The sequence below is a fragment of the Nicotiana tabacum genome, chromosome 12 (genome assembly GCF_000715075.1).
Source record: "Nicotiana tabacum cultivar K326 chromosome 12, ASM71507v2, whole genome shotgun sequence".
In the NCBI taxonomy this organism is placed as follows: domain Eukaryota; kingdom Viridiplantae; phylum Streptophyta; class Magnoliopsida; order Solanales; family Solanaceae; genus Nicotiana; species Nicotiana tabacum.
Genome location: NC_134091.1, coordinates 109,581,048 through 109,590,550, shown reverse-complemented (window position 1 = coordinate 109,590,550; position 9,503 = coordinate 109,581,048).

Genomic DNA, 9,503 nt, shown 5'->3' with positions numbered 1-9,503 from the left:
TTGTACCCAAAATGGAAGATGTCTCAAAGTAGAGAACCGTATTGCAAGTTCAACAAGCACCACCACAACTACAATGCTATAAGCTCATTATCTATAGTAGAACCAAGACACACGAATTTAGTAAGAGTAACTAGCTCTTCTAGAGATCATATTATCATCACTCATATGGACAACTCACGTGCTATAGTATCAATATCTGGACTCGCACGGATAACTCACGTGCCAATAATATCAGTATATGGATTTGCACGAAAAACTCACGTGCCAATAATATCAATATATGGATCTGCACGGACAACTCACGTGCCAATAATATAATCTGCATGGCATTGCCAAGCATATCATACAGGAGAAATCAAATAAGTGCACATGTGTCACGCCCTAAAACCGAGGAGCGCGACCGGTGCTCAACCGAGTGAACCCGGTCGAGCAAGCCTATTAGATTTCCTTCTACCTAAACTCACTCATGAATAAAAAGAATATATATATTTTCGTTAATCAACCAATATAGTGATCATGTCTGCAATACCAATTTCTTACCATCAGTTACTTTATTTTAAAGTATCAATTCCAAACACATTTTTCATAATCTGAAGTGGAAATAGTAATTCAAGCACAACACACAAGTTTGACTTCCCCAGCACCATTATACAACTCACACTATGTCTACGGATCCTCTATAGATAAATATGAGTACAATGATAATGCCGGCAATAAGGCCTCGTCTATACCTCAAACAAAATACACAAAGAACAAAAGATACCTGACCCCGGGATGAAGTGGGGCTCACCAAGTCAGCTGGGAAGAAGGTGTACTGCTATTACTGATCAATATCTCCTGCTGTGGAACCACCTGCATCCATTTAAAGATGCAGCGCCCCCGGCAAAAGGGACATTAGTACCGTCGAATAGTACTAGTATGAAAACTAAACACCAATTTAAGAATTCAGAAATACAAGATAAATATGATGAACCAGTGCAACAATAGAATAATATAGATAACTGTTTAAACCAGAGCAAGCTTATTAAGATCTATCAATAGCATTTATAGGATTTAAGATGAGATCCTCTGTAACCATCTTCACACAAAGCGGCCTCGCCGCCTCACCCGATGTATGCAGGTGGAGGTGTAAGTATAATACCACAACTCTACTCAAGCGGCCATGCCGCCTCACCCCAATGTATGCGGGTGGATGTATAACAACAGTACCAAGAACCTACACAAAGCGGCTATACCGCCTCACCCCAATGTATGCGGGTGGAAATGCATCAACGATACCAATACCAACACAAAGCGGCTATGCCGCCTTAACCCAATGTATGCGGGTGGGAACGCATTAACGATACCAATACCAACACAAAGCGGCTATGCCACCTCACCCCAATGTATGCGGGTGGTGGTGCCCCAACAATACCAAAACTATACACAAAACGGTCATACCGCCTCACCCCAATGTATGCGGATGGAGGTGTATCATAATCACCATCTCTATTCCATAATCCCCACACAAAGCAGTCATGCCGCCTCACCCCAATATATGCGGGTGGAGGTGTATCACAATCACAATCTCTACACAGCTTGGCATAATAACTTTCACATAAATCACAACTTGAAATTATAACATGTGGATACACAATACATAGTTTGAAACACATCCTCAATTTACAATGCAATATGATAAGAGCATTTGAAACACGAATTGAACATATATCTTTATCACAAAACTTATCGGAATACTCGATTTGTAATCAACATCTTGGAACTTACAAGGATAATGGGAATTCCAATTCTTAAAGAAGAATTTAGCCAACATACCTCACTTGAGCTTCCTTACACTCTAAATATTCCGGAATTCTTAGCAACTTCAATCTATTTTAGAAATATAACAAATTGAGCCAAAATTAGGAAGATAATCATGGTTCTAGCTCATTTGAGCATTTTATCAACCACTAGATGTGCATTAAGGTTTCAAGGTCCTTTTATGGAGGATTACATCATCCCACAACCCAATCTTTACCATGCTTAGTTCAACAATCTTTCTACACCCCTTGATATCACATGCATGTAAAATAAACAACTCCCATGCCCAACAATTTTCTTGCTAATTACCCATTTCTAGATAAAATTCGAAATTGAGGGTTAGGGTGTAGAATCTTACCTCTAGGATGAAGACCTAGTGAGTTTCCCTTCTTAATCTTCCAAAACTTGAGCAAGAATTGAAGAATCAATTATTTAGGAACACCTTCTCACTATAGGGCACTCTCTCTCACTCTAAAATATCAGATTATAGCTCAAAATAGCCCAAAGAGTGTATTTAACGAAATAGAGTCGGGTTTTAAAAATCCAAAAAATGGAGCTCCGGAACGGTTCTGCGGTCGCATATCGATCGCATAATTGCTGACAAAAATGATCAAAAATTTGCCTGTGTATGCGGTCACTATGCGGTCGCATAGTCGACCGCGTAGCTGCTCACTTATGCGGCCATTATGCAGCCCGCAGAGTGATTCTGCGGTCGCATAATGGACCGCATAAAAGTACTTTTCGGCCAAAAAATTTCCTTTATACGTAAGCCTAGTCCGACACCATGAAACATTATTTTCTTTGCAAATTTTACCGGGCTTTACACTTAAGTATTTCAAAATTTTCCGGGGTGTTAATATATATATGATAAATGAAATAAGATTCTCATGCTCCTAGACTGGTATAAATAGTACGCCATAGTGCAAGCATGTGCAAAGTCTGCTATCACACTTCAAATCGGTAATTTTTTATGCAGAATTAGTAACTACCCCGTTTATTTAGGGAATCATCTTCTTTGTAACCTCAAGTATAGCCCATATAGTTCTCAACAAAGGTACGAATACGGGAAATGTTATAACTTTATGCTTAACAGTCAACTCTAGGCATATCATAGCCTAAGCATTCTTCCGAAAGTGAATACTTTCTCTAATGACCGCAAATGGGCTCAAACCTCACATATATGCGCACTCATAGCGCGTAGCTATCACAAATAATTAACGCAACTAGTGCATCCACTGAGTTTTAAATAAAACAGTCACCTCAAACAGGTCGCAACCCCGAAACAATATGCTTCTGAGAACTCCCAGTTTCCAATTTCATAAAACACATGAATCACCGTAACTGGTCTCAACTCCAGCACTCGAATGACTAACACATCTTTCATGCACAATCTTCCCACTAGGAATACTTTCAAAATTCTTCCTTGCCACATAGAAATAATTGAACATCAGCAGTCTATCAACCAGGTGAGTACCGCAATATAATGAACATCCGTAAATAAAAAATAATGCCCTTTTGAAATGCGCACCCTTCTTAGGGATTACCGAGAAATCATAACACTTATCTAAATATATAACACTAACCATTCTGTCCAGAATTCGTGACCTTCCCTTTACGAATGAATTGCCACCTTGTACACGTAAATCTTAATCCCGCACAACACACCACATTTATCATGCCATCATGTGACAAGCACAAGAATTTCATTATCAACTTTGAGTCAACAGCAATTTACATACCGGGTTAGTTAGAAACCTTCCCCTTGCTCCTAAAGAGGAAGAAATCACAATACACAACATGTTCCTCAGGCCGATAGAACATATCCAGCTCAAACCATGGTAGAAACCATCAAGAACACTTTGAAACCCATTTACACATAACCAAACTATCAGAATTGAATTCCTCTAACTTGACCAAGCCACGCAGGTCACCAAACCCAAGAATATTGACACCAAAACATCTGGGGGTGTCACCACATCATAATTACCCAAAAGAACCGAGCATACAATTACTATACCGGCCTAGCCTACTACCTAGTTGTCCTATTTACTTAGAGTTTCTTCTGAGTTACCCTCAATTTGACACTTCTCCTTGTCAGAACACCATGATACTTGCTCAAAGCTCACCACCAGAGATCCCAACATAAACCACATTGCCCTAAGGCTCGTAAGCTGTTGTATTCCCTCTTAAGTACCACAACCAAAACGCCCCCTCTGAAAAATACCTTATTTGAGTCTAAGGCCATTTCATTCACCTCCCTGATACCGAAATATAAAATCCATAATGATATAGAAAATGCCACAAGTCTCGACACCATCCAACTTAAATCTCATGTTTTAGCCATATGCAATTCCGCCAAAATTTCTCAATCGCTACATATTAATCTTGAATCCATTAGAACTTTTTTGAGAGTCATCCACTCTGCTCAAATATCAATTACTCTACCCAAACGGGTCGAAATGCCTATGCTCAATTAGCACAAAAACACCCCAAAGAAGTAACCATGGCTTGACACAACCAAGAAAATTCATACATCGGGCACACTACATCCGTCACGAATGACAACTTAATCATTCTATGATTTTTCATATTTTCATAAGTGCATTATATCCTGTATTTAGGAAATTTCTTTACTCGAGTCATCCTCGATCTCAGCCTCCACAGTCATAACTGCTCCACAAGTATGTCTCGGACCAAAACATAATTTAATCTATAACCATAAAAATCGAATTGTCAATAGTAGGCTCCCCCACTTGGCTCAAATCCATAGATCAAAACATTCAAAAATTCACAATACCCATACTTTATTACTACCATAATACTGCATTCAGTTCAACAAAAATTCTTCTCAAGCTTATGCAACACCCACCATAAAATACCTCAATCATCCGTTAAGTTCGCATTTATTCTCGTGACAGTCAAGTCAACTTTCCCAACTCGATTCAAATTCAAATCTCAACATACACTCCGCTGGTAGAAAAGAAACTCCCCACTCAACATTATAAGGAACACACCTACGTAGATTACTCCGCAGGAGATAATCCACCTGCTTAGCCTCAAATTGGCATCTTGCTATACCCTTTTGTATCCACAATTACCACGAAATCACTTAATACTTCTGAGTTTAAACTCATCAACACGACATGAAAATCTACTTCGCTCCACAATTAAATAGCATGACAGATCCCTCAACGCACTCACAATTCAAGACTACGTCACATCAAAACATGAATCAAGCACCCAATACCCCTTTTTACATCTCAAGCAAACTACTCTCAGCACCATCAAACCATCTGAACACATTTCGTAGTCACATCATGCTCATCATATAGCTATTTAACCGCTCATCGAGCCACAAATTTCACCCATAGGGACACTTCTGGACATATGAGTCCAAATGTACAAGTTTACACAACTGAAACTACCGAGCCTAAGCTACGGTCTAACCCTGGCCTCAAGTCCTCCAGACTGGCCCATCACCAAAATATAGAATACATATCATGAATCTCGTTCATGGAATCGCAAGCCGGTGATGCACAATTATTACCGAGAGCTCACATGCGCACACGAATGCGTGGAAGAAATTGAAAGAGTTATGTTTCAAGTTGAATCAATTCCGCACAATAGAATACAAGAAAGGGAAAAAATTTCCTAAGGGTTCGGCAACCTCTCGAAGATAAGTACAGACGTCTCTGTACCGATCTGCAAGACTCTACTAAACCTGCTCATGACTCGTGAGACCTATGTCACCTAAAGCTCTGATACCAACTTGTCACGACCCAAAATCTCACCTGTCGTGATGGCGCCTATCTCAATACTAGGCAAGCCGACAATCTTAATAAACCACCATATCTTTTAAATTTAAAAAATAAAATTATTGAATTCAGCGGAAGAAATCTCATAAATATAAATATAACACTCCCAAAACCCGGTGTCACTGAGTACATGAGCATCTAAATAATGACAAAGTCTGACAGATAAGATCACTGTCTGAAAATATAGAACAATACAATAACTGAAAGGAAAGAGAGTCAAGGTCTGCGGACGTCAAGCAGCTACCTTGATAGTCTCCAGCAGATAAATCCTCAAATTTGGCAACTGCCGTATCCGAAAGTACATGGATGTGCACACGAGATGTAGAGTATAGTATGAGTACAACCAACTCAATAAGTAACAGGACTAACCTCTTGGCTGAAAGTAGTGATGATCTTCGCAGGTACAATCCAATACATAAATAATGGTGCAGAAATGTAGGCATGCTTTCAAGTTCAAAATTAAACTCAGTACAAGCAAAATAGATCAATACTGCATGATATGAAGAATATGACATCTCAGTGGAAAGACCTCATGTAATACTAGTCACAAATCATTCGGTCACTCGGTACTGTTTATGGCTAATCCGGCCCAGGGATATTCCATCCCGTATACATATACACATTGACTAACAGTCTGTCACTCAGTACCGTATAAGGCCAATCCAGCCCTGGAAAATTTGTCCCCAAATGTAAATGATACAGACAAGATCCATGTCCAGGTAAATTCATCACAATATAAATAAGTAAGGCAAGTCCATGCCCTGGAAAATCCATCCCGAATATATATAATCATCTACGCTCACTGGGGGTGTGTACAGACTCCAGAGGGGCTCCTTCAGCCCAAGCTCTATATAAAGCCGATATGGCCTACTGCGGTGTGCAGTCCGATCCCATAATAATAAATCCTATAAGGCCTGCTGCAGGCGGGCAACCCCGATCCATATAATAATAATATATATAAAGCCAATGTGGCATGCTGCGGCGTGCAGCCTGATCCAAAGATATCCTCACAATCAAGCCCTCGGCCTCACTCAGTCATCAATCTCTCCAGTCTCTTGGGCTCAAAATATCATAAAGAAATCAGCCCAAAAATGATAATATGATGTATCAACAAATAACAACAGAGACTAAAATATGATATGAAATGAATGAACATGACTGAGTAAGAAATTTCAATTTAAAACAATTAATTCAACAGCAACACGACCCCATGGGTCCCAAAATATCAGCACATGACCTAAACAAGATTTCTAATAAGAGCCTCGGCTCAATTTCTCTAACACGTGGAGGATACACGGTAATAACATAGTTCTTTAATTTTTCAACTCCACAGAATTTATTTAATTCACAATTTCTATGGCGCACACCAACACGCTCGTCACCTAGCATGTGCGTCACCTCCAACAATTGATATAACACAATATATAGGGATTCATACCCTCAGAACCAAGTTTAGAAATGTTACTTACTTCAATCCGAGTAAAACTCTACTCCAAAATGTCTTTGCCTCTCGGTCTCCAAACATCCCGATTCTAGCCACAAGCAGTATAATACAATCAATATAGGCTAAAGGAATTAATTCCACAAGAAAATACGAAATTATAGCCAAAAATCCGAAATCAGCTCAAACCCGGCCCCCAGGCCCACGTCTCGAAATCCGACAAAAGTCACAAAACCCGAAAGCTCATTCACTCACGAGTCTAACCATACAAATTTTACTCAAATCCGATAACAAAATCCCATTCAAAATCTCAAAATTCTAGTCCAAGAACTCTTCTTCATTTTCCCCAAATTTCCATCTCAAAACACTAATTAAATGATGAGAACAATGATATATTCGTGTATACTGACCAAATCTGAGTTAGAATCACTTACCCCGATGTTTTTCCTTAAAAATCTCATAAAAATTGCCTCTCCCCAAGCTCCAATTTGTAAAAAATAGAAAATGGGACAAAACCTCTGTTTTATAACTTAAAGTTTCTGTCCAGGCATGGCCTCGATTTTCATGACCTCGATTTTCATGACCTCGATTTCTTGGCCTCGATTTTCATGACCTCAATTATTTTTCCAGCAGAAAAATTCCAGCAGTTGTTTAAGTCCAAATTTTGATCCGTTAACCATCCGAAACTCACCCGAGGCCCTCGGGATCTCAACCAAATACACCAACAAGTACTAAAACATCACACGAACTTAGCTGAAACCTCAAATCCCATAAATCAACGCTAAAACCACGAACCATACCTCAATTCAAGCTTAAGGAACTTAAGAATTTCCAACTTCTACATTCGATGCTGAAACCTATCAAATCAGTTCTGATTGGCCTCAAATTTTGCACACAAGTCATAAATGACATAACAAGTCAATGAAAAGTTTTAGAATTGGATTCCGACCCCGATATCAAAAAGTCAACTCTCCGGTCAAACTTTCCAAAAATTTAACTTTCGCCATTTCAAGTCAAATTCCACTACGGACTTCAAAAAAGAATTTCGGGTACGTTCCTAAGTCCAGAATCACCATACGGAGCTATTGAAATTATCAAAACTCTATTCCGGGGTCATTTACACATAAGTCGACATCCGGTCACTATTTCAACTTAATTTTAAACCTTGAAACTAAGTATTCCAATTCATTCCTAAAAACCTCACCAGACCCAAACTAGTCACCCTGGCAAGTCACACAACAACTGTAAAGCATAAATTGAGTAGTAAATGGGGAAACGGGATTGTAATACGCAAAACGACCAGTCGGGTCATTACATACAATCAACACAAGCTATAGGAATCAATTCTATATGAAAATGCTAAGTTCTTAATCAAAAGTCAAAAAGTCAACCCAAACCGTCAACCCCGGGTCCACGTCTCGGAATGTAATAAAAGTTACAAAATTCGAACACCCATTAAACCACGAGTCCAACCATACCAAATTTATCAATTTTCGACACCAAATCGTTACTCAAATCCCCAAATTGTACTCTCAAATCCCTAGCCCAAAACATCCAAAATTTCACCTTAAAAACATATAAATTAAGTGGAAAATTCAATGGGTAATAAATATTATTGAATAAAAATGATCAAAGGTGGCTTACATCAAGAAATCACTTGAAACCCCTCTCAAAAAGTGCCTCAATCAGAGCTTGTCAACAAGGGTACTCCCGAGGTACCGCCTCGTAGTCCCAAATCCTAAATAAATTCACAGTATCTCATTTTCTTATCTCACCGCGGGAGCCTTCACAATTTATTTTAAAGAAAATATTTTTCCCGAAATAGCATCCCGCGTTTTAGCCATCCTTATTACACCGCAAGACTTCTATTAGTTCCCATTACTAGCCATGCGTATCAAGCCACCCTTATCTCACCGCATGCGTTTCAATACCCAGACCTTATACCACCGAATGCGTATCAACATCACAATATATCACAATTTGCACCTCAAGTGCTGAAATAATTTAACTTGCCAAAATACTTCAACAACAATATTTTTTCACAATAAAGAGCTCACGGCTCCATCGCAATGAGTACGAAAATCTGACAAAAAGATTCAGGAATAAATAATTCAGCAAAATAATATTTCAAAATCTTTAATACGTTGATTCAATACCAAATTTTAAAAATGTCAAATACTTCATATTAATAATATTTAATTTAAAGAAAATCAACTTCAAATAATGCACAGAATAAAAGAAACCAAGTTTCAACTAAACAGGTAAAACAATTAGCAGGAAAAGGTCAAACAACTTTAAAATATAAACATTAAATCAATGATGAAGAATATATCAAAATAAAATAGTTTAATTAATACGCAATAGTGATCTATACAATTTAAAACATAATCTATCACATTTAGCTCATGTACACACTCGTCACCTCGTGTACACGACTTTCAACACAT